Genomic DNA, 25,187 nt, shown 5'->3' on the forward strand with positions numbered 1-25,187 from the left:
TACACCCCATGTACAGACTCTTATGTTCAATACTTTCCTGCTACATTACATGCATCCTGCAGAGCACTGCTGTGCCCATCAACATACGCTCAAATGTACAGCACCAATATAGACTCTGTAGAGCAGTAAACTGCCCCACGCCCCATACACCCCATGTACAGACTCTTATGTTCAATACTTTCCTGCTACATTACATGCATCCTGCAGAGCACTGCTGTGCCCATCAACATACGCTCAAATGTACAGCACCAATGTAGACTCTGTAGAGCAGTAAACTGCCCCACGCCCCATACACCCCCATGCACAGGATCTCATGTTCAATACTTTCCTGATACATTACATGCATCCTGCAGGGCACTGCTGTGCCCATCAACATATGCTCAAATGTACAGCACCAATATAGAATCTGTAGAGCAGTAAACTGCCCCACACCCCATACGCCCGATGCACAGGATCTCATGTTCAATACTTTCCTGATACATTACATGCATCCTGCAGGGCACTGCTGTACCCATCAACATATGTTCAAATGTACAACACCAATATAGACTCTGTAGAGCAGTAAACTGTCCCACACCCCATGGTCCCACATGCACAGGATCTCATGTTCAATACTTTCCTGCTACATTACATGCATCCTGCAGAGCACTGCTGTGCCCATCAAAATACGCTCAAATGTACAGCACCAAAATAGACTCTGTAGAGCAGTAAACTGCCCCATGCCCAATACACCCCCATGCACAGGAACTCATGTCAAATACTTTCCTACTACAATACATGCATCCTGCAGAGCACTGCTGTTCCTAACAACATATGTTCAAATGTACAGCACCAATATAGACTGTGTAGAGCAGTAAACTGCCCCATGCCCCATACACCCCAATGCACAGGAACTCATGTTCAATACTTTCCTGCTACATTACATGCATCCTGCAGAGCAGTGCTGTGCCCATCAACATATGTTCAAATGTGCAGCACCAATATAGACTGTGTAGAGCAGTAAACTGTCTCACATCCCACTGCCACCATGCACAGGATCTCATGTTCAATACTTTCCTGCTACATTACATGCATCCTGCAGAGCACTGCTGTGCCCATCAACATATGTTCAAATGTACAGCACCAATATAGACTGTGTAGAGCAGTAAACTGCCCCATGCCCCATACACCCCCATGCACAGGAACTCATGTTCAATACTTTCCTGCTACATTACATGCATCCTGCAGAGCACTGCTGTGCCCATCAACATATGTTCAAATGTACAGCACCAATATGGACTGTGTAGAGCAGTAGACTGTCTCACACCCTACGCCCACCATGCACAGGATCTCATGTTGAATACTTTCCTGCTACATTACATGCATCCTGCAGAGCGCTGCTGTGCCTATCAACATATGCTCAAATGTACAGCACCAATATAGACTCCGTGGAGCAGTAAACTTCCCCACATCCCCAACACCCCCATGCACAGGAACTCATGTTCAATACTTTCCTGCTACATTACATGCATCCTGCAGAGCACTGCTGTGCCCATCAACATACGCTCAAATGTACAGCACCAATATAGACTCTGTAGAGCAGTAAACTGCCCCACGCCCCATACACCCCCATGCACAGGATCTCATGTTCAATACTTTCCTGATACATTACATGCATCCTGCAGGGCACTGCTGTGCCCATCAACATATGCTCAAATGAACAGCACCATTATAGACTCTGTAGACCAGTAAACTGCCCCACACCCCATACGCCCGATGCACAGGATCTCATGTTCAATACTTTCCTCATACATTACATGCATCCTGCAGGGCACTGCTGTACCCATCAACATATGTTCAAATGTACAGCACCAATATAGATTCTGTAGAGCAGTAAACTGTCCCACACCCCATACACTCCATTCACAGACTCTTATATTCAATACTTTCCTGCTACATTACATGCATCCTGCAGAGCACTGCTGTGCCCATCAAAATACGCTCAAATGTACAGCACCAATATAGACTCTGTAGAGCAGTAAACTGCCCCATGCCCCATACACCCCCATGCACAGGAACTCATGTTCAATACTTTCCTGCTACAATACATGCATCCTGCAGAGCACTGCTGTTCCTATCAACATATGTTCAAATGTACAGCACCAATATAGACTGTGTAGAGCAGTAAACTGCCCCATGCCCCATACACCCCCATGCACAGGAACTCATGTTCAATACTTTCCTGCAACATTACATTCATCCTGCAGAGCAGTGCTGTGCCCATCAACATATGTTCAAATGTACAGCACCAATATAGACTGTGCAGAGCAGTAAACTGTCTCACACCCCACGCCCACCATGCACAGGATCACATGTTCAATACTTTCCTGCTACATTACATGCATCCTGCAGAGCACTGCTGTGCCCATCAACATATGTTCAAATGTACAGCACCAATATAGACTGTGTAGAGCAGTAAACTGCCCCATGCCCCATACACCCCCATGCACAGGAACCCATGTTCAATACTTTCCTGCTACATTACATGCATCCTGCAGAGCACTGCTGTGCCCATCAACATACGCTCAAATGTACAGCACCAATATAGACTGTGTAGAGCAGTAGACTGTCTCACACCCCAGGCCCACCATGCACAGGATCTCATGTTCAATACTTTCCTGCTACATTACATGCATCCTGCAGAGCACTGCTGTGCCCATCAACATATGCTCAAATGTACAGCACCAATATAGACTCTGTAGAGCAGTAAACATCCCCACACCCCATACACCCCCATGCACAGGATCTCATGTTCAATACTTTCCTGCTACATTACATGCATTCTGCAGAGCCCTGCTGTGCCCATCAACATATGCTCAAATGTACAGCACCAATATAGACTCTGTAGAGCAGTAAACTGCCCCACACCCAGAATCCCATGTTCAATACTTTCCTGATGCATTACATGCATTCTGCTGAGCACTGCTGTGCCCATCAACATATGCTGAAATGTACAGCACCAATATAGACTCTGTAGAGCAGTAAACTGCCCCACACCGCATACACCCGATGCACAGGATCTCATGTTCAATACTTTCCTGATACATTACATGCATCCTGCAGGGCACTGCTGTGCCCATCAACATATGTTCAAATGTACAGCACCAATATAGACTCTGTAGAGCAATAAACTGTCCCACACCCCATACAAACCTACGTACAGACTCTTATGTTCAATACTTTCCTGCTACATTACATGCATCCTGCAGAGCACTGCTCTGCCCATCAACATACCCTCAAATGTGCAGTACCAATATAGACTCTGTAGAGCAGTAAACTGCCCCATGCCCCATACACCCCCATGCACAGGAACTCATGTTCAATACTTTCCTGCTACATGACATGCATCCTGCAGAACACTGCTGTGCCCATCAACATACGCTCAAATGTACAGCACCAATATAGACTATGTAGAGCAGTAAACTGCCCCATGCCCCATACACCCCCATGCACAGGAACTCATGTTGAATATTTTTCTGCTACATTACAATCATCCTGCAGAGCACTGCTGTGCCCATCAACATATGCTCAAATGTACAGCACCAATATAGACTCTGTAGAGCAGTAAACTGCCCCATGCCCCATACACCCCCATGCACAGGAACTCATGTTCAATACTTTCCTGCTACATTACATGCATCCTGCAGAACACTGCTGTGCCCATCAACATATGCTCAAATGTACAGTACCAATATAGACTCTGTAGAGCAGTAAACTGCCCCATGCCCCATACACCCCCATGCACAGGAACTCATGTTCAATACTTTCCTGCTACATTACATGCACCCTGCAGGGCACTGCTGTGCCCATCAACATATGCTCAAATGTACAGCACCAATATAGACTCTGTAGAGCAGTAAACTGCCCCATACACCCCCATGCACAGAAACTCATGTTCAATACTTTCCTGCTACATTACATGCATCCTGCAGAGCACTGCTGTGCCCATCAACATATGCTCAAATGTACAGCACCAATATAGACTCTGTAGAGCAGTAAACTGCCTCATGCCCCATACACCCCCATGCACAGGAACTCATGTTCAATACTTTCCTGCTACATTACATGCATCCTGCAGGGCACTGCTGTGCCCATCAACATATGCTCAAATGTACAGCACCAATATAGACTCTGTAGAGCAGTAAACTGTCTCACACCCCACGCCTGCCTTGCACAGGATCTCTTGTTCAATACTTTCCTGATACATTACATGCATTCTGCTGAGCACTGCTGTGCCCATCAACATACGCTCAAATGTACAGCACGAATATAGACTCTGTAGAGCAGTAAACTGCCCCATACGCCATACACCCCCATGCACAGGAACTCATGTTCAATACTTTCCTGCTACATTACATGCATCCTGCAGAGCACTGCTGTGCCCATCAACATATGCTGAAATGTACAGCACCAATATAGACTCTGTAGAGCAGTAAACTGTCTCACACCCCACGCCCGCCATGCACAGGATCTCATGTTCAATACTTTCCTGCTACATTACATGCATTCTGCAGAGCACTGCTGTGTCCATCAACGTATGCTCAAATGTACAGCACCAATATAGACTCTGTAGAGCAGTAAACTGTCTCACACCCCACGCCCGCCATGCACAGGATCTCATGTTCAATACTTTCCTGATACATTACATGCATTCTGCAGAGCACTGCTGTGCCCATCAACATATGCTCAAATGTACAGCACCAATATAGACTCTGTAGAGCAGTAAACTGACCCACACCCCATGGTCCCCCATGCACAGGATCTCATGTTCAATACTTTCCTGCTACATTACATGCATTCTGCTGAGCACTGCTGTGCCCATCAACATATGCTCAAATGTACAGCACCAATATAGACTCTGTAGAGCAGTATCAGTAAACTGCCCCACACCCCATACGCCCCCATGCACAGGATCTCATGTTCAATACGTTCCTGCTACATTACATACATTCTGCAGAGCTCTGCTTTGCCCATCAACATATGCTCAAATGTACAGCACCAATATAGACTCTGTGCAGCAGCAAACTGCCCCACGCCCCATACACCCCCATGCACAGGATCTTATGTTGAATACTTTCCTGATACATTACATGCATCCTAGAGAGCACTGCTGGGCCCATCAACAAATGCTCACATGTACAGCATCAATATAGACTCTGTAGAGCCCGCCCCATACATCTCCATGCACAGCATCTCACGTTGAATATGTGCCTGCTACATGGGCCCGGAGCAGAGAGGCAGCATGTTTGTCTTGGAAGCAAGTCAATGCAGAGCAACATGGGTTCAAACCCCGCTAACGTACTTAGAGACTGGTCTCCTGTGTCAAGGGTGTAATAAACGATTAATTAATTGCGTTATATGCATTAAGCAGAGAATCGCTCAACATACAGTCCTATATTCCTATAACCTCGTGTCTGAGATGCCCCTGCTGCGATACACAGACTCTGCAGGCCACACATCACACACACATGTGCACGCTTCATGTTTCTGCTGCAATAACGAGTCCCCTCAAGGCGCTCCAGGAGCGTGACCTCACTACACCAATTACATGAAATACGACACCATGATACGAGAGGACGTGAAATGAGGAAGGTCGCGTGCGGTAGCGCTGCAATTTGATTGACATGTATTGTGGTCATAGCCGCAGACATTCTATCAAGGGCCCCTGTGTTAGATTGCAGGCTCATTAATTATGACCTCCCATTCATTATTTGAGATCTCCCCACATTTTCATTTTGAATGCTGATATCCGCACCAGGCATATGCTCCCAAGTGGACTCTGGGCATCTAATGACTTAAGCAGCTACTTATTGGCAGATACGATTCCTATCAGTAGAACATTTGTAAAGGTCATGTTTAAATCAGCATTAATTAAAATCCATCAATTCTCCATTTTCCTGTGGGATTTTGGGGGGCCTTTTAGGCAATGCAGCAGCAGAGCTCTGGATTCCGAAACAGCTCTCTACTGCTTCAATATTGTTTTTACTGCACTTCAGAAGGTATAATCTGTATGTTATGCGTCACATTGATATTTTTTGGTCAGCATGGTTTGGGGCCGTGGGTGGGGGGGCAAAGGACAGGATGGTTTGAAATAATAACGCCTTTGGCCTCATAAAGATTTCAATCAAATTTCCACTGTCAGATAAATAATATATTACATGATTCTGAATATTGAAGAACAAGACACACACTGACCGTAGCCAGCCGGTAAACCTGTGCTGCACTCCTAACGGGAACTAGTCCCAAGTGGCAACGGTCGGTGTGTGTCTTGTTCTTCAGTATTTTGAACCTCGAGTGGCCTCGAGTTTCTCCCTGCTGCACCTGAAGTTCTATATACTTAAATCATACATAGCACCCAAGACCCCGAGGGGTAATTTACCTGTAGTAAATTTTACTTATAGTTCGTAGTGCCTCCCAACCAATTTTCTATGATTCGGAATATTGTAAGCATCTATGGTCCAAAGAAGAATTCAAAGCCATGTTAGTCCTCTTTTAAAATGACACAAGATGCAGGTTTGGCTCCTCAGACTAACTAAAAATACTATGCAAAGATAGAAAAAAAGCATGAGCTTTCAAGGTCCCACAGACTGCTTCATTGGATGTTGCAGAGTGAAATGATTAGTAAAAGAAAGCTGCAGGACATATTATTCGCAAAGCGAAGAAAAGAAAGGACCATTTTAAACTTCATTGTCTGGAGGTAAATACCGGCACGGCTGCTGTCGGAGTCATGAATTTAACAGCACACGGCATTGGGGACTTACTTGTGGGTGGCGGTTAAATTCACGAGGTCTGCTTGTGGGTGCTGGTTCGCCCGATCCGCCCGCCTAGCGGCCAGAAAGGCACCAGCTCGCAGAACTCATAGTTTGCCGGTCCGGTAACAACGGTGCCGGTAGCTTACCAGCACCGTTGTTAACGGACCGGCAAACTTGTAATGAGGCCCAGTATGCCGGGAATGTGGGTCTGGAATTATTGTATTATCTAATGGGCTAATGGCCCATAAAAGCTTCTGGGAGCAGGAAATATATAAATGGTTTGAAACAGTACAAATTCTCAGGGTTGCAAGTTAGGCTCAGACAGTCTTAAGGTAGGCATGTCAGACTTCATAAAATGTATGACATTATTTTAAATTATCGCATTATGACAGGAGAAAATCTATGGATGAACGTATACCTTACAGAAGTGAAATCAGTTAGATTTTCAATTGGATATAATCTGATTTACTTTGGGGCTTATTTTTAAAAATAATTATCATGAATTTTCTACTTGTTAAAAGAATTGAGATTGTTGTGAAATTGGACAATGTATATATCATTTTAAGTTTTCTTTGATATTGTGATTTACAAGGGTGAAAAGTTTGCTTGTCAAGCTGTAATACCTGTAATAAAAATAAAAAAAATGTAAAAAAGACATTATTTTAAAAGGCAAATTGAAGTGGGAGATTTTGTAAACACATTTTTAGGGAAAAGTGTCATTATTGCATTATCCTCATGTAGAGTCTAAAAATATGTTTTGGAGTCTCCATGAGGAGCCAGGACCTTCAAGGTTTCCAGGCAGAATATTCTCCCATGGTTTAACTGGTGCAGTCTCAAATTTTTCCTCACTATGCCACAAGCGTCACAATGGTTCTTTGCTTACACACACAGTGAGGCAAATGCAAAATACCCATTTTTGAATGGTGCAATGTCCGCTGTTAACTCAGCATGTCTCATGCTCTGTAATATGTGGCACCTAGTTGAGCATAGACACCTTAGATTTCCATTGTTGGCGTTCTGTGTCCCTCGTGCTAAAGGGTCCTGAACAATCATGCTGGTTGTGAGAAATGGTAGGGGAGGCGTGTCTTCTGACTTTGTTGATGTCATTGCATTGCTGCTCCTGGGCGCAAAGTTGGCCATAGTGTGCCATGAAACCTATATCTATGTTCAGACCACTATATTTTAGATTAAGCATCTGTGGTACTTGAGCTCCCACGTTCGTCTGTATGTGGTATTGTTGAGGCCACCTTTTAAAACCAGCATCAATGGATTCTGCAAAGAATGCCATCCTGGGTGAAATGTTGATCCACTGATGTTTGCGTTTTATGGTTTGAGATGGTGTATCTTTGTGGGTCCAACTGTGCTTGCCCTTTTTGTATTGAATGAGGTATTCAACATTGCTGATCTGCACTTGTATGTCTTTTGTATCTATATTGTTCGGTTCTGTGGAGTTGTTATGGCAGTGTCACGCCACTTACCTGGAGACCGGGGTCCTCTGCTCCAACTCGCTCTCCTCCCTCTTGGCGGATCTACCCGCGCTTCCGCTTGCGGGGATCCGCCATGGGGAGAGCTTCTGGGGTTCCCGTCGGGAGTCCTCTGCGCATGCGCGGGAGACCACAGTCTCGATTCCGCGCATGCGCAGTTGATTGGGCTCTCTCCTCAGCAAGGGCTCGCGTTCCGAGCCTCGCTTTGGATGTCCGGCACCCAGTAACGAGGCGGCTTGCGTTTCAAGCCCCTCTTGGGTGCTGGCCATCCTATAAAGCAGCCTCGATCAGGAGCAAGTCGCGTCTCAATGCGGTTTGCCCTGATCGTGGTTACGCTCGTTACGCTACTTACCTGTTCTTGCTCTGCTCAGTCTCCAGCTTCAGCCTGCATCCTTCCCTGGGTTCTGGCCCCTGCAGCTTTTCTGATCCTTCTCCCTTTGGGGTCTTGGGGATCCTGTTGGGCTTCTGAGTTCTCCCTGGGGTTCTGTTTAGTTTTCCCTGGGTTCCCCTTCTCAGTCCTTTCCAGTCCTGTTCCTGGGGTTGTCTTCCAGTCCTGTTCTTGGGTTGGTTTTCCAGTCCTGTTCTTGGGTTGGCTTTCCCAGTCCTGTTCCTGGTTTGGTTTTCCAGTTCAGTTCCTGGGTTGGGTTCCCAGTCCTGTTCTGGGGGTCAGGTTCCCACACTCTGCCTGAGTCATCGCCTGTTTCCTTTGAAGCATTGAGTCTCCCAGCTGCTTTCAGTCGGATCTACCATCTGCCTGCGATCCCTGTTCCTCCAGTGTTTGCGGAAGTTCGACTCTACCACCAACTTTGGACTTTGCAGTCTTTGGACTTACTACCTCTGCCTCTCCTGTCAGTGCTTGCACTGTCCTGACGCCACGCAAATCAGGAGAGTGCGTCCCGTGGCGTTGGGAGTCGGTCCATCTTCCACCCTGTTAAACCTTGGGTGGCCGAGAGGCCGGTTCCTCGCGTCATACGCTCATCGTCAGTCTGGCTGCCACGTCAAGATCTTCTTCCAAGTCTTCAAGTACGCTTCACTCACGAGATACCCAGCTTAACAGATTGAGACGCCTACCTTCGGATTTGGAGATGGAAGACGGTCAAGACATCAGAGAAGAACTTCAAGCTCTTCGTGCTGAGATGACGGCTTTACGTCAGGAAAATCAGATTTTACGTCAAATGGTATCGCAGGGGGCTATGAGTGCATCGCAAGGAGAGAGTTCACTGGCACATACTACTCCGATCAAGTTCGATGGAGACCCCCGACGTGTAGCAGAATTCTGCAATCATTGCCGAGTCCATTTTCTCTTCAGACCATCTCATTTTTCCAGCGACAAGGCCAAGATTGGATATATCCTGGGGAATCTATCTGGAAACGCTCTTGCTTGGGCCACTCCATTGGTGGCCACCAATAGTCCAATTTTGAATGACTTCATGACCTTTGAAAAGGCTTTTTTGGAGCTGTTTCAATCACCAAACCTGGCTTCCGTAGCCCAGAACCAGTTGATGGACATGAGACAAGGAAGTGCTGACATAATAACTTACATAAGCCACTTCCGTCAACTGGCGACCGACTCCCAATGTCCAGAAGTAACACAAAGTACCTTGTTTCGTCGAGGGTTGAGAGATGAATACAAGGACGAGTTACTCCATATTCCTGAGCCCGAGACCCTCCAACGTCTAATTGAACAAGTGCTCCGGATAGACCAGAGACTTACGGAGCGAAGGGCAGAGAGACGTCGGTCCGAGAAGTTTCATTCCAAGATGCCTAACTTACCAGTCGGATCTTTTGGTTCTCCAGAGTCTGGTTCTGAACCTATGCAATTAGGGGCCATGAGAGGACCTCTATCTGAAGAAGAAAGGAGAAGAAGAAGAACCTTGCGCTTATGTCTCTATTGTGGAGCGGCTGGGCATTATCTGGGTTCATGCCCTCTACGACCTCAGAAGAAGAGGGCGGAAAACTAGGAGACCTGTTGCGTAATGGAAGGGCAGCAACATGTCCAGCCTCTCTCTCAGGCCTTTCCACATCTTGTTTTTCTTCTCACCCCATGCAACCAGCTGTCTTATTGACCCTGAAGATCGGGATATCTTTGCCTGATAAGACTCTGGAAGTTCACGGACTGCTGGATAGCGGAGCTTCTGGTAATTACATCGACAAATAATTTGCCAACAGCAACGGCATACCCCTGCTCTCCAAACAGGCAGCCCTACCGGTTGAAGTCATCGATGGTTCACCTCTGTCCTCTGGACCCGTCCGTCTTCATACTGTGGGACTGGTACTGAAGATTGATGATCACTTAGAGACTTTGGCCTTGGACGTGATCAAGTCACCCATATACAAGTTGGTTTTGGGATTACCATGGTTGCAATGCCACAATCCGGTGATTAACTGGAGAACCTGTACCTTGTCTTTCTCTTCCACCTTCTGTTCCCTGAACTGCAACCTGCCAACACAGACTCTTGTTTCTTCTACACCTTTGGATTCAATTGGCAGAAGTCCGAGACTTTGTTCCATATCTCATGTTCCTCAGGAATATGCCGATTTTGGTGTTGTGTTCTCAGAACCAGGAAATATACCATTGCCCCCACATCGCTCTTTTGATTGTTCAATTGATTTGTTGCCAGACGTTGAAATTCCTCATGGAAGGCTGTATGCGTTAACCCAGGAAGAGAGGCAAGTGCTACAAGACTCCTTATCGGAATGTTTAAGTAAGGGATATATTGCCCCTTCGAAGTCACCTGCGGGCTTTCCATTATTTTTTGTAAAGAAAAAGGAAGGCGCTTTACGTCCCTGCATAGACTATCGTCAATTGAACGATATAACTATTAAGGACCGCTATCCCTTACCCTTGATTCGTAACATCCTGGAAACCCTCCACACAGCTCGGATCTTCACTAAGCTTGACTTACGAGGGGCTTACCATTTGGTTCGCATTAAAGATGGAGACGAATGGAAAACCACATTTAAGACCCCCTTGGGACACTTTCAGTACAGGGTGATGCCTTTCGGTCTAAGTAATGCTCCAGCTGTCTTCCAAAGATTCATGGATAGAATCTTCAGTGATTTAATAGGAATTTCGGTTTGGATCTACTTAGACGATATTTTGATTTTTTCAAGATCTCTTGAGGAACATGTGAGACACGTTTGTGAAGTCCTTCTCCGTTTATCCTCTAACCAGCTGTTCGCCAAGGCGGAGAAATGTTCTTTTCATCAACACAGCATCGAATTCCTGGGATATGTGATCAATCATACCGGTATTGAGATGGATCCCAAGAAGGTCCAGGCCATCCTAGATTGGAAGCAGCCACATGATGTAAAGTCTCTGCAGCGCTTCTTGGGTTTTGCCAATTTTTATAGGCGCTTTATTCCTCATTTTTCCCAAACCACAGCGCCACTCACAAGGTTGACCAGCAACAAGACTGTTTTCAAGTGGGATTCTCTAGCTTCACAAGCCTTTGCCACCTTAAAGACAGCTTTCACCACCGCCCCTATTCTGCGTCACCCCCAGGACTAATTGCCCTATGTTGTGGAGGCAGATGCTTCCGATTTCGCCATTGGAGCGGTCCTTCTGCAGTGTGATCCTAAGACCTCTGTTGAATATCCAGTAGCCTATTATTCACGAAAATTGAATTCCAGCAAAAGGAACTATGCGGTTATTGAGCGGGAATTGCTTGCCATAAAGATGGCTTTTGAAGAATGGAGACATCTCCTGCTTGGGGCACGCTTTTCTGTAGAGGTCCGTACAGATCACCGGAACTTGCAGTATTTACGTTCCTTACAGTGCCGTATGCCTCGCCAGGCTAGATGGGCTTTCTTTTTTTCTCCATTTCAGTTCCATGTTACTTACATCCCTGGTACCGCCAATCTGAAGGCAGATGCATTATCTCGTTCTCTGTAGAGGGTGGAGAGAGAGGTTGGTGGGAGTTCCCCATTGATTTCTCCACACCATTTCTTGCTGGCATTGTCTCCTCACCTGCAAGCCATTTTTGATGCTACCCAAGCGGATCCAGAACGAGCGAACCTACTGCAGCAATCATTGGTGTCAGAACGAGACGGTTTGCTGTTTTTCCAGAAGAGGTTGTACATTCCGGTAGGGCCAATCCGTGATGGCATACTACATGGTTTTCATGACTCTTTGATTGGGGGACATCGAGGAATTAAAGCGACGCAAGAACTAGTGTCCCGACAATTCTGGTGGCCGGGTTGGGCCAGTTCCGTCAAGAAGTATGTGGAGAGCTGCCCCGTCTGTGCCCAGACAAAAGTACTGAGAAGAAAGCCTCTAGGACTGCTTCTTCCTACGGAATTGTCACCGTACCCATGGCACACCATAGCCACAGACTTTATTGTAGACCTACCTCCCTCCGACGGATGTACCTGCATAATGGTGGTAATTGACTGCTTTACTAAATACGCTCATTTCATTCCCTTTAGCAAGGCATCAGCCTTCCTGCATGAAGTATACCGCTTACATGGCCTTCCAGAAAAGATTATTTCTGATCGGGGATCGCAGTTTGTGTCGTCTTTCTGGAGTAGGGTGTGTGGCCATCTTGGCATTCACAGGGCCATGAGCTCTGGTTATCATCCGTAGACCAATGGCCTAACCGAACGGACCAAGCAGACCCTAGAGGGGTATCTTCGCTGCTTTGCCAACGCTACTCAGTCCAACTGGAAGGCGTGTCTGGATTTTGCCGAAGTTTCATACAATAATTCCATCCATTCCTCTACTGGAATCAGTCCGTTCTGCTGTTCTTCTGGCCAGCATCCGAAACTGATGCCCCTCCATCCTGTACCTACTAGTACGGTTCCGTCTGCTGATGACCTGGTGTCTTCCATTCAGAGACAACATGAAGTGGCACGTAAGACTTTGGAGTATACAAGGAGTCGTATGAAGGTTCAGGCTGACAGAAGGCGATGTGTGGAACCAGATCTCCAGGTGGGGGATAAGGTCTGGTTATCATCTAGGAATTTGCCACTTAACAATTTGCCGGTTAAGCTGGCTCCACGTTATTTCGGCCCGTTTAGAATAACCAAGCGCCTGTCCTCTGTAGCTTTTCGCTTTGAGCTCCCACGTTCTTGGCATATTCACCCAGTCTTCCATGTTTCCCTTCTGAAACCTCACGTCAATGACACCTTTGGTCGTTCCCCCCTTCGTCCGGCCCCAGTTTTAGTTCAGGATGTCCCCGAATTTGAGGTTCAGGAGATTTGTGATGCCCGCTATCGTAGAGGAGTACTGCACTTTCTAGTGGATTGGAAGGGATACTCAGCTTGTGACCGCACTTGGGAACCGCAACAGCACGTACATGCACCTCGTCTAGTGCGTGCTTTTTATGAGAAGTTCCCTTGGAAGCCTGGGGCCCCGGGTCTTCCTGGGAGGGGTCATAGTGTCACGCCACTTACCTGGAGACCGGGGTCCTCTGCTCCAACTCGCTCTCCTCCCTCTTGGCGGATCTACCCGCGCTTCCGCTTGCGGGGATCCGCCATGGGGAGAGCTTCTGGGGTTCCCGTCGGGAGTCCTCTGCGCATGCGCGGGAGACCACGGTCTCGATTCCGCGCATGCGCAGTTGATTGGGCTCTCTCCTCAGCAAGGGTTCGCGTTCCGAGCCTCGCTTTGGATGTGCTGGCACCCAGTAATGAGGCGGCTTGCGTTTCAAGCCTCTCTTGGGTGCCGGCCATCCTATAAAGCGAGCCTCGATCAGGAGCAAGTCGCGTCTCAACGCGGTTTGCCCTGATCGTGGTTACGCTCGTTACGCTACTTACCTTTTCTGGCTCTGCTCAGTCTCCAGCTTCAGCCTGCATCCTTCCCTGGGTTCCGGCCCCTGCAGCTTTTCTGGTCCTTCTCCTTTTGGGGTCTTGGGGATCCTGTTGGGCTTCTGAGTTCTCCCTGGGGTTCTGTTTAGTTTTCCCTGGGTTCCCCTTCTCAATCCTTTCCAGTCCTGTTCCTGGGGTTGTCTTCCAGTCCTGTTCTTGGGTTGGTTTTCCAGTCCTGTTCTTGGGTTGGCTTTCCCAGTCCTGTTCCTGGTTTGGTTTTCCAGTTCAGTTCCTGGGTTGGTTTCCCAGTCCTGTTCTGGGGGTCAGGTTCCCACATTCTGCCTGAGTCATCGCCTGTTTCCTTTGAAGCATTGAGTCTCCCAGCTGCTTTCAGTCAGATCGACCATCTGCCTGCGATCCCTGTTCCTCCAGTGTTTGCGGAAGTTCGACTCTACCACCAACTTCGGACTTCGCAGTCTTTGGACTTACTACATCTGCCTCTCCTGTCAGTGCTTGCACTGTCCTGACGCCACGCAAATCAGGAGAGTGCGTCCCGTGGCGTTGGGAGTCGGTCCATCTTCTACCCTGTTTAAACCTTGGGTGGCGGAGAGGCCGGTTCCTCGCGTCATACGCTCATCGTCAGTCTGGCTGCCACGTCAAGATCTTCTTCCAAGTCTTCAGGTACGCTTCACTCACGAGATACCCAGTTTAACAGGCAGATATCCAGTGCAGTTGTGATGGCATGTTTTGCATCTCTTGATGTTGGAAGGGTAGGTTCCAGTTCTTCTTTGTTCTTTATATAGTGGAAAGGTCCTACTGGCCAGTCACTGTTCTAGGTTATTCGTTTGCTTGTATGCATTTAGGAGAGTCTCTCTCAGCTCATCAACCCTGCTATGAATTGGTTGTAGCTCCTTTGCAATCCTATTCAGTTGTGTTAGTGCTGGATGTGTGGCTGACAACCAAAGGTATTTGTTGTGTCTCCCTGCAGTCTTTGTTTTGGAGCTGGTTGTCCCTGGGTATTTTCCACACACAATCAAATTCTTTCTCAATTTGTTTTCTAGCTCAGTGACCCTTTTACAGTGGGTCTATTGTACACAGCTGTTGCTAGATGGTGTTCCTTCCAATCAAGATGGTTGAATCCAGAAATTGTATGCTTTTCTTGGAGTAGTCCATGGTCAACTTGATGCATCGATGGAAGCCATTTAGTGATTCATGGAATTGTTTAAGGGAGTCTTAGCCTTGTGTCCAAATCAAGAAGGTGTCATCAAATGTAATGCAGGTATGTTATTGGTTTCAGGGATTGCTGTTCTAATAACTCTTGTTCGGTTTCGTCCATGAACATTTTTGCATACTGAGGTGCCATTTTTGTTCCAACGGCCATCCTGGTCTTTTGTAGGAAATGTCTTGAATTGAATTAGAAATTGTTGTGTGTACGTATGAATCTCATGAGATCGGCAATAGCTGTGGTTGGTGTGTGTATCTTGGTGTTCACTTTTTTCAGGAATTTCTGCCATGCCGTAATTCCATCTTCATGTTGAATGTTGGAATAAAGTGTAGTGACATCCAGTGCGGTTAGGGCGGTGGTCCCGGTTTTATCTTAAATCGTTTTAAGTGTGTTTGTTGTATCCTGTACAAAGCTTTCTGTGTCCATCACCAGAGTTTTTAGGATGTATTCAATATATCCAGATACAACTTTGGTTAATGTATTAACTCCAGAGAGGATCGGGCAGCCAGGATTCCCTGTCTTGTGGCTCTTTGGGAGCAAATAAAAGGTCCCAGGATTTTGTTTATTATTTTCAGTTGTTGGAGATGATTCTCTGTACTGTTTGACATTGATTTGATGCTTTAGTAATTGTTTCTTAGTTCATTTCCACTAAAATCTGAGGCTGATCATCACTCCATTTATGGATTAAATGGTTTGTTTAACATGTTATAAAAATAACAAATATAGACTACACCTAAATTACTTCTAATGACTAATTGTCTGATTTATTAATTTAATGAACCATATTTAACCATCTACGCATATTTATAAGTCTACCCTCTAAGTTAATTAGAGCACATTGTTACTTTTCTTCTGCCATATTTGTCATATTACATTTAATGCAACAACTGAAATGACTGTACCAGACAAAGGGCCCGATTCACAGAAGTGTATTATAATGGTGCAATCCCATTGGAAAATGCTCTGTGAAACAGGCCCAATGAATATATGAATATAGATGAGACTCAAAATCAAATACAATCTCTCTATTAATTAGATTAATAGCAATGGTGCATTGCAATCAAGGGGCTAAAGAACAGAAAATGCTATGTTATGTTATGTTATGTTATGTTATGTTATGTTATGTTATGTTAAGGAGATGTATTAAGCACTCGTTCACTGAAGGATATCATGGCGCTGGCGGAGGAGAGAGAGAGCAGCCCAGCCTGCAGAACTACTCGAACAGGTAGATTTTCAAGGTTTTTCGAAAGCTGAGGTGATTGACCAAATTTTTCAAAAACAGGGGAAGGCTATTCCAGAGCCCAGCTGCGTCAACAGAAAAAGCACGACCACAAATACGGCAGCGTCAGAACAAATTAACACAAGAAGGCCAGCTGTGACTGAACGCAAGGATTGTGTGGGAAGATAGCCGGAGAACTTGCCACAAGGATATTCAGCCCCTTGAGCATGCAAGGCGCGATGGACCAGGCATAGAGCTTTAAAAACAATGTGCTTGGCCACCGGCAGCCAGTGTAGTGAACGCAACATCAGGGATATATGGGTACCCTAGGGGGAGCCGTGGCGACCCGCGCAGACAGATTTTGTAGCCATTGAAGCCGCTGAATAAGACCCTAAGGCTAAGATAGATACAGAGAATTACAGTAATCGAGCTGACTGAGCACAAGGGCAGCCGCTACTGGAGAATGAAGATGAGGAGGTAACAAAGGTAGAACCTTCCTCAAGATTCTAAAATGGAAATGCCCTGTTTTACAACCAGCGACAACTTGGGATTCCATAGAAATTGAGGCCGAAATGATTACGCCCAAATTCCTCACCTTGTCGGCAGGCACATGAAGGGGACCCAGAGAAGAAGGTCAGAAGGAAGACACCCATAGTGAAGGATTCTGGGGGAGAACCCACCAGCACCTCCGTCTTATCCCCATTCAGCTTCAGCCAGCTGTGTTTCATCCACTCACCCACAAAAGCCAGGCACCCCCTCAGGCATGACATCTCAGCCTGATCTGGATCTGAGTGTTGTCAGCATACGAGTAGCACCTGACACCGAAGGAACGGATAAGACACACAAGAGGCCAGATGTAAATATTGAAGAGAATCGGGGACAAGGCAGATCCTTGGGGAACACTGCATAAAAGTGCAAAAATAGAAGAAAGAAACAGAGGAAGTGAAAGAGTCTTAGTTCTCTCAGCGAGCAAGGAGGAGAACCAGGTGTGAACCTGGCCCAAGATTCCGTCTTGGGCCAGACGGTCAAGCAGCATGGGGTGGTCAACGGTGTCAAAAGCTGCTGACAAATCCAATAAGATCAGGGCACCCACCCCTCCTGCATCAACCAACCTGGCCATATCATCAGGAACCGAGACTAGGACACTCTGAGTCCCCGACCTGGCCTGAAACCGGATTGGGCAGGATCAAAAAGCTGCGTAGATTCCCTATAAGATGACAACATAGGGGGAGTAGTGACATAGGACGGTAGTTAGATGCCACCAAAGGGTCAAGTGAGGGTTTCTTAAGCAGAGGGAACACTATGGCATCCTTAGGTTCAGTGGGAATAGTGCCAGTTTGACACAAGTTATTAACTGTGCTGGTAATCTCTGTGAGCAAATCAAAAGCGATATCTTTCATGATGACCAAAGGGATAGGGTCAGAGGGAGAGCCAGACTTACAGTGGATAGTAGAAAGAACGCCTGACTGTGTAAAGAATGAAAAAGTGGACCAACACTTAAGTACTGTCTGGCTCATAGAAGCACATGTTGATGGCACAATATACTGGTCAGAAGTGGTTGGCATAGTGGCCTGCGCTATGTTAATGTGTATAGTTTCAATCTTAGTGATAAAAGATTGAGCCAGAAGGTCACCGAAATTTTGAGTGGGCGCAGCTACAGGAGTCAATCTAGCTGCTGATGACAGGGATCTCACCGCCATGAAAAGTGATTTGGGTTGGCAGATGGCAGATTCAATTTTTTGAGTGAAAAAACGCTTTTTTTTGCTGCTGAAATAACTACAGAGTAAGCAGAAGCACATGATTTATTTTATAATTTTAAGCTTGAGTCATATGACAACCGCCATTTGCGCTCAGCTTGCCTCATAGTGAGACAAAGCAATTTGAGATTCTCTGTGAACCAAAGCTCTGAAGGAAGTCTCCGATGCTGAGTGAGTCGTAAAGTAAAAGGGCTACTAAATCTGTAGCAGCATGCAGCGCATTTGTAAACCGCGATAATGTAGATGCAGATGCCTCACAGCCTTGACTTCTGACAGTAGGTATCAGATTAGGAAGGTCGACAAAGAGCCATTGCCACCTTTTCAGAGGCGCTATCTTTTGATCTATGCAGCCCCCCTTAAGATGGCAGGACACCAGGTAGTGGTCTGCCAGAGTACTGGTTCCACCAAATGAGTACTCAAAAGTCCTTCATTGGCCAAAACCAAATCAAGGGTATTGCCCAACTTGTGGGTAGGTTTGAGGACAATTGGGCAAGACCCAGATCAGGCGAGCTATCAAAAAAGGAACACAGTGTGGAGGTTTGAGGTTTCTTAAATTTAAGATTGAAATCTCCTAATATCACCCGATTAGAAAATTGTATATGTAATTCAGCCACAGTGTCCAATAAAGGCTTGAGCAGACCAATGAAAGACCCAGGCAGACGATAGATAAGCAAAAAATGACAAACAAATGAGGGGGCTAAGACACAACAAAGTAGAAGAGATTCCATAGCCAAATTATGAGAAAAATCAAGCTTAGAGACTTTCAGGGATTCTTTAAAAATGTTTAACCATGTTGCAAAAAAGAAGTGAATTCTTCATCCTTGTTCAACCCACAAGTAGTTGGTCTCAGGTTGAATATAACTTGTATCTCGTTCTGTCTAAAGAAGCATTCTTTGTCACATCCTCTTCCTTTTGAGATGCATTTATACATTCCACATAATGATATCCCATTCACATCCTCAACTTAATATTCTTCCTTCCAATGTGACCAAAGTGGATATTCTCCTCATTATATCATCCTTATGTTCCTTAAATGTGCTGTAATCCTTTCTTTAAGTTCCCAGCGGTGCTACCTATGCGTAGTGCCTTACATGTACAAACAATGGCATACACAACAAATTAATTGTTACAACTGATACATTCACTGATCAACATTGGGTTCCCAAATAAATCCACACACTGTCTAATATCATTGCAAACATATTTGCAGTTGTTACCTATCCTGCATTTAAATACATGTTGGCATCTCCTGTTAACCATTTTATTTTTCTTTTATCCCAAATGTCTCAGTAAAAATCTCAATTGGAATGTACCTGTTTTTTCAGTGGTCAATTTTGCGAATATCATCCAGAAATCCTTTTAAATCTGGGTCTGATTGTAACACATGCAAATATGTTTTCATCTATTAGAATATTAAAAGTCTTTGTGCATTGCATCTTGCAATGAAACTAACAGTTTCAACCTCTGCTTGTTGTTGTTGTACCTTCGGTTCAATAATTGCGATCTATGTCTGGTTCTTGCCTTTTTCAAAATATCCCTAATTTCTTTCCAAGGACCTATTTTCAATGGCTGAGATTTCATTTTTCAAAATCTTCAACCAAGCTACATTATTTTCTTGCTCTTACATATTCTGATGTTAGGATGTTACTGATAGCGCCACGCTTGCCACAACTCGTAACGCAATATTTGCTTCAGTACTTTTTGCAAAATGTTCTCATTTCAATTTGATCAGTCGGGATAAAGATATGCAAATCTACGAATGCAATGTCTGTTCTACTTTATGCCCTCATGAATTTCATTCTAAGATCATTCATGTTCAGGTGTGAGAAACACGCTGCTGGACTCTCCTCATCCTCCCTCCAAATCACAGCCAAATAGCAATCTTCCCCCTCTTCACAGGCCAGGCGAGCACTGCTTCTGCTCATCCCATGAATAGACTGATTAGTGATGGTGCAAGGTTTGCACAAATCACTATAGCTTTCATCTTTTGATACAAGTTGCCATTAAATAAGGAATTGTTTTTGTTTAAGGCATAATCCAACATTTCCAAAAGCAAGCAGCTCGCACTGTAATACGATGCTGATTTGCTGTTGCAATGATAACTGATTCATTGTTGTGGCTAATTCAAGGTCTACAGATGTATTGTTTATTGGGCTACAATGTAAATAGCGTTTGTTAGAATTAGAATTGGTTATTTATAACACGCTTAATACTCATAGGTTTCTAAGTGCGGACCCAGGGATCAAACCTTCATTTCTCAGCGTCGTCTAGCTTCCAAGGCGAGCACGCTGTCCCTGGGCTATCCTCCTAAGAAGTTACTTAGTTTCTGGTGTTTCAATGTTTTTTTTAATGAATAGACAGCATATTAATCATGAAAATGGATAGTCTGTACTACGGAGCCCAACTCCTACATCTACGATTGAGGACAGTGGGCCTCATTACAAAAAAAAGGTTAAAAACGTGGTAACATGGTGGTAATTATGCTACTGCCACTTTACCGACACATTTGCACACCACCATAACGTAGGTTTGGAGGCAAAGTGGTGTTATTAACTCCAGAATTTTTCTGTGGTAAATCCTCCACTTTACCCCCAAAACTCTGCGGATTTACCTATTTATTACCACTCGAGGGAAATATGCTAAAAATACCCATGGAGTCCATGGACTCTAAAAATGCAGATTTACCTTGCCATACCCCCACTCATAATCCTGCGGTAATGCCGCTAAACCAATTTAGTGGTAATTCTGTAAATGCACTGCCATATTAGCCTCAACCTCATAATGAGGTCCTTGGTGCTGATGTCCTCACTGCAATGAATTACTGCCGCCCTATCCGGGTGGTGATTGTGTGGGTTTGGCATGGACCCCGGAACCCTTAGGAGAAGAAGAATGCAGAAGAAAATCCCGAGCTAAGTATTTTTATCCGCCATGCAGAGGATCACATGGTGCAGTGTCCATGCGCTCGTGTGGGATTTCCGAAATGGCGCCTGCCAATACCCCACCAGAAACAACACATCTTGATAGGTGCCGGGAAGCGCCACCACCCTGCATCACCCACCAAAACCTCACCTCAAGGCAGGTTGAATTCCAGGCTATGATTGTATTCACACCACCGGTATTGCTATCCAGAAAATTGTTCCCGTCGACAAAGCACCCCTCTCTCACTTCCATGATATGGTATGGCCTTGCTGTACCGCTCGGCAGCGCCCATTGTTTCCCCAATGTGCAATGTGGCCCACAATGTGTTATAGACATGTGTAGGGTTAAGTCTTTGCTCTGAGTACTCAATATTCGGGGTTAATAACAGGTCCCATCACTGCGCAGTATGAGTCATGAATCCACATTCACCTCTGGCATAACATGACGTGAACGCCTCATTCGGCTTCCCTTTACTTTGGAAAGGGTGAAGACGATGAGTGTTGCCAGATAGGCAAATCTTTCTCTTCCTGCCTCTCATGATATACCGCCACGTGACATGTATAAGGGGCCTGCGGGTCTTAAGGGGAGGGATTTCGCTGGATGAAACAGCGAACTCATTTTTCTCTAAGACATCTGCTCGCGTGGGCAGCGCTGGTGCCATCGGTGCTGACCCAGATTCTAAGCTGGGTCATTTCATTGGCAGCTTAAGTCCATGAAATACACCCCGGTGGCAATTTGTCATTACCTTGAAGGCTGGGAGGGCAGAACATCCTGTCTTAATTGCGTTCAGCAGATGGCAGGGCCCCCCAGGGACCGCTGAATTGGAGCACGCCTACCTTTTGCAGTTCATTGCTATTGAATTCAGAGACCACCTTAGTAGGCCAACAAGCCTTTGCATGCCAATGGTGGCTTTCACAGATCTGCATGCGTTGGATCTGCATGACCCATGGCCATCTCTAGCACCTATTGCACCTACTTGACCCAAGGATATCTGTTGCATGCATTGCATATATATGACCCATGGCCATCTCTAGCACGTATTGCACCCACTTGACCCAAGGATATCTGTTGCATGCATTGCATATATATGACCCATGGCCCTCTCTAGCACGTATTGCACCCACTTGACCCAAGGATATCTGTTGCATGCATTGCATATATATGACCCATGGCCCTCTCTAGCACGTATTGCACCTACTTGACCCAAGAATATATGTTGCATGCATTCCATGTAAATGACCCAGGCCATTTCTATTATGCATTGCACCTACTTGATCCAAGGATATCTGTTGCATGCATTGCATGTAAATGACCCAAGGCCATCTCTAGTATGCATTGCACCTACTTGACCCAAGGATATCTGTTGCATGCATTGCATGTAAATGTCCCAAGGCCATCTCTAGTATGCATTGCACCTACTTGATCCAAGGATATCTGCTACATGCATTGCACGTTTATGACCCAAGGGCATCTGTTGCATGAGTTCACCCTACATGATCGATGAGCATATATTGCATGCATTGCATGTACATGACCCAAAGCCATCTCTAGCATGCATTGCACCTATTTGGCCAAAGGATATCTGTTGCATGCATAGAAAATACAATATCCAATGCCAAGGGCATCTGATGCATGCATTACACATACATGTCCCAACGCCATCTCTAGCATACATTGCATCTACTTGACCCAGGGACATCTGTTCCATGCATTGCATGTACAAGACCCAAGACCATTTCTAGGACACATTACACCCACTTGGCCCAATGACAACTTTTACATGCATTGGTTGCACATGTCCCAAGGCCATCGCTAGAATGCATTGCACCAACTTCCACCAAGGACATCAGTTGCATACATTGCATGTAAATCACCCAAGGCCATCTCTAGCATGCATTGCACCTCCTTGACCAGAGGACTTATGTTGCATGCATTACACATACATGACCGAAGGCCATATTCTAGCATGCTTTTCACCCACGTGGCCCAATGACATCTGTTGCATGCCTTGCATGTACATGACCCAAGTCCATCTCTAACATGCATTGCACCCACTTCACCCAAGGCTGTTGCATGGATTGCATGCACATGACCCACGGCCATCTCTAGCATGCATTACACCTGCTTGACCTAAGGACGTCTCTTGCATGCATTGCACCTACTTGACCCACGGCCATCAGTTGCATGCAATACACATGCATGAACCCAAGGCCAGTGGTCGAAGTGGGCGGGAGCGGTCGGGAGCGGTGCTCCTATACTTTTTAAAAATAGGTTTTGCCGTTCCTATACTTTTATTTTAAAAAGAAACCGTTCCGGAAGGGTTTCGTTTTAAAATAAAAGTGTAGGAAGAATTTGAAATTTGCACTTTCAGTGCACTCCACTGGACGTGCCCTTAAACAGCAAGTGCATGGTTTTGGGGTTTGTATTGTGCATGGGAGGGGGTGTGGCAATGGGGTTTGTGGGGAGCGGTGCAGGACTAGGGAACATAGCTCCACTACTTCTTTTCGTACACTTCGACCACTGCCCAAGGCCATTTCTAGCATGCATTGCACCCATTTGTCCCAAGGACATCTGCTTCATGCATTGCACGTACATGACCCAAAGACATGTGTTGCAAGTTTTGAACCTACATGACCCTAGTACATCTATTGCATGCATTGCATGTACAAGAACCAAGACCATTTCTAGGGCACATTACACCTACTTGGCCCAATGACAACTTTTGCATGCATTGGTTGCACATGTCCCAAGGCCATTGTTAGATTGCATTGCACCTACTTCCACCGAGTACATCAGTTGCATACATTGCATGTAAATGAACCAAGACCATCTCCAGCATGCATTGCACCCACCTGGCCCAATGACATCTGTTGCATGCATTGCATGTACATGACCCAAGTCCATCTCTAACATGCATTGCACCCACTTCACCCAAGGCTGTTGCATGGATTGCATGCACATGACCCACGGCAATCTCTAGCATGCATTGCACCTGCTTGACCTAAGGACATCTCTTGCAAGCATTACACCTACTTGACCCACGGGCATCAGTTGCATGCAATACACATGCATGAACCCAAGGCCATTTATAGAATGCATTGCACCCATATGTCCCAAGGACATCTGTTTCATGCATTGCACGTACATGACCCAAAGACATGTGTTGCATGTTTTGAACCTACATGACCCTAGTACATCTGTTGCATGCATTGCATGTACAAGAATCAAGACCATTTCTAGGGCACATTATACCTACATGGCCCAATGACAACTTTTGCATGCATTGGTTGCACATGTCCCAAGGCCATCGTTAGAATGCACTGCACTTACTTCCACCAAGGACATCAGTTGCGTACATTGCATGTAAATGAAACAAGGCCATCTCTAGCATGCATTGCACCTCCTTGACCCGAGGACATATGTTGCATGCATTACACATACATGACCGAAGGCCCTCTCTAGCATGCTTTGCACCCACCTGGCCCAATGACATCTGTTGCATGCATTGCATGTACATGACCCAAGTCCATCTCTAACATGCATTACACCCACTTCACCCAAGGCTGTTGCATGGATTGCATGCACATGACCCACGGCCATCTCTAGCATGCATTGCACCTGCTTGACCTAAGGACATCTCTTGCATGCATTGCACCTACTTGACCCACGGGCATCAGTTGCATGCATTACACATGCATGAACCCAAGGCCATTTCTAGCATGCATTTCACCCATATGTCCCACGGACATCTGTTTCATGCATTGCATTTGCATGACCCAAAGACATATGTTGCATGTTTTGACCTACATGACCCTAGTACATCTGTTGCATGCATTGCATGTACAAGACCCAAGACCATTTCTAGGGCACATTGCACCTACTTGGCCCAATGACAACTTTTGCATGCATTGGTTGCACATGTCCCAAGGCCATCGTTAGAATGCATTGCACTTACTTCCACCAAGGACATCAGTTGCGTACATTGCATGTAAATGAACCAAGCTCATCTCTAGCATGCATTGCATCTCCTTGACCCGGGGACACATG

The sequence above is a fragment of the Ambystoma mexicanum genome, chromosome 13 (assembly GCF_040938575.1).
Source record: "Ambystoma mexicanum isolate Mex_15411 chromosome 13, UKY_AmexF1_1, whole genome shotgun sequence".
Classification (NCBI taxonomy): domain Eukaryota; kingdom Metazoa; phylum Chordata; class Amphibia; order Caudata; family Ambystomatidae; genus Ambystoma; species Ambystoma mexicanum.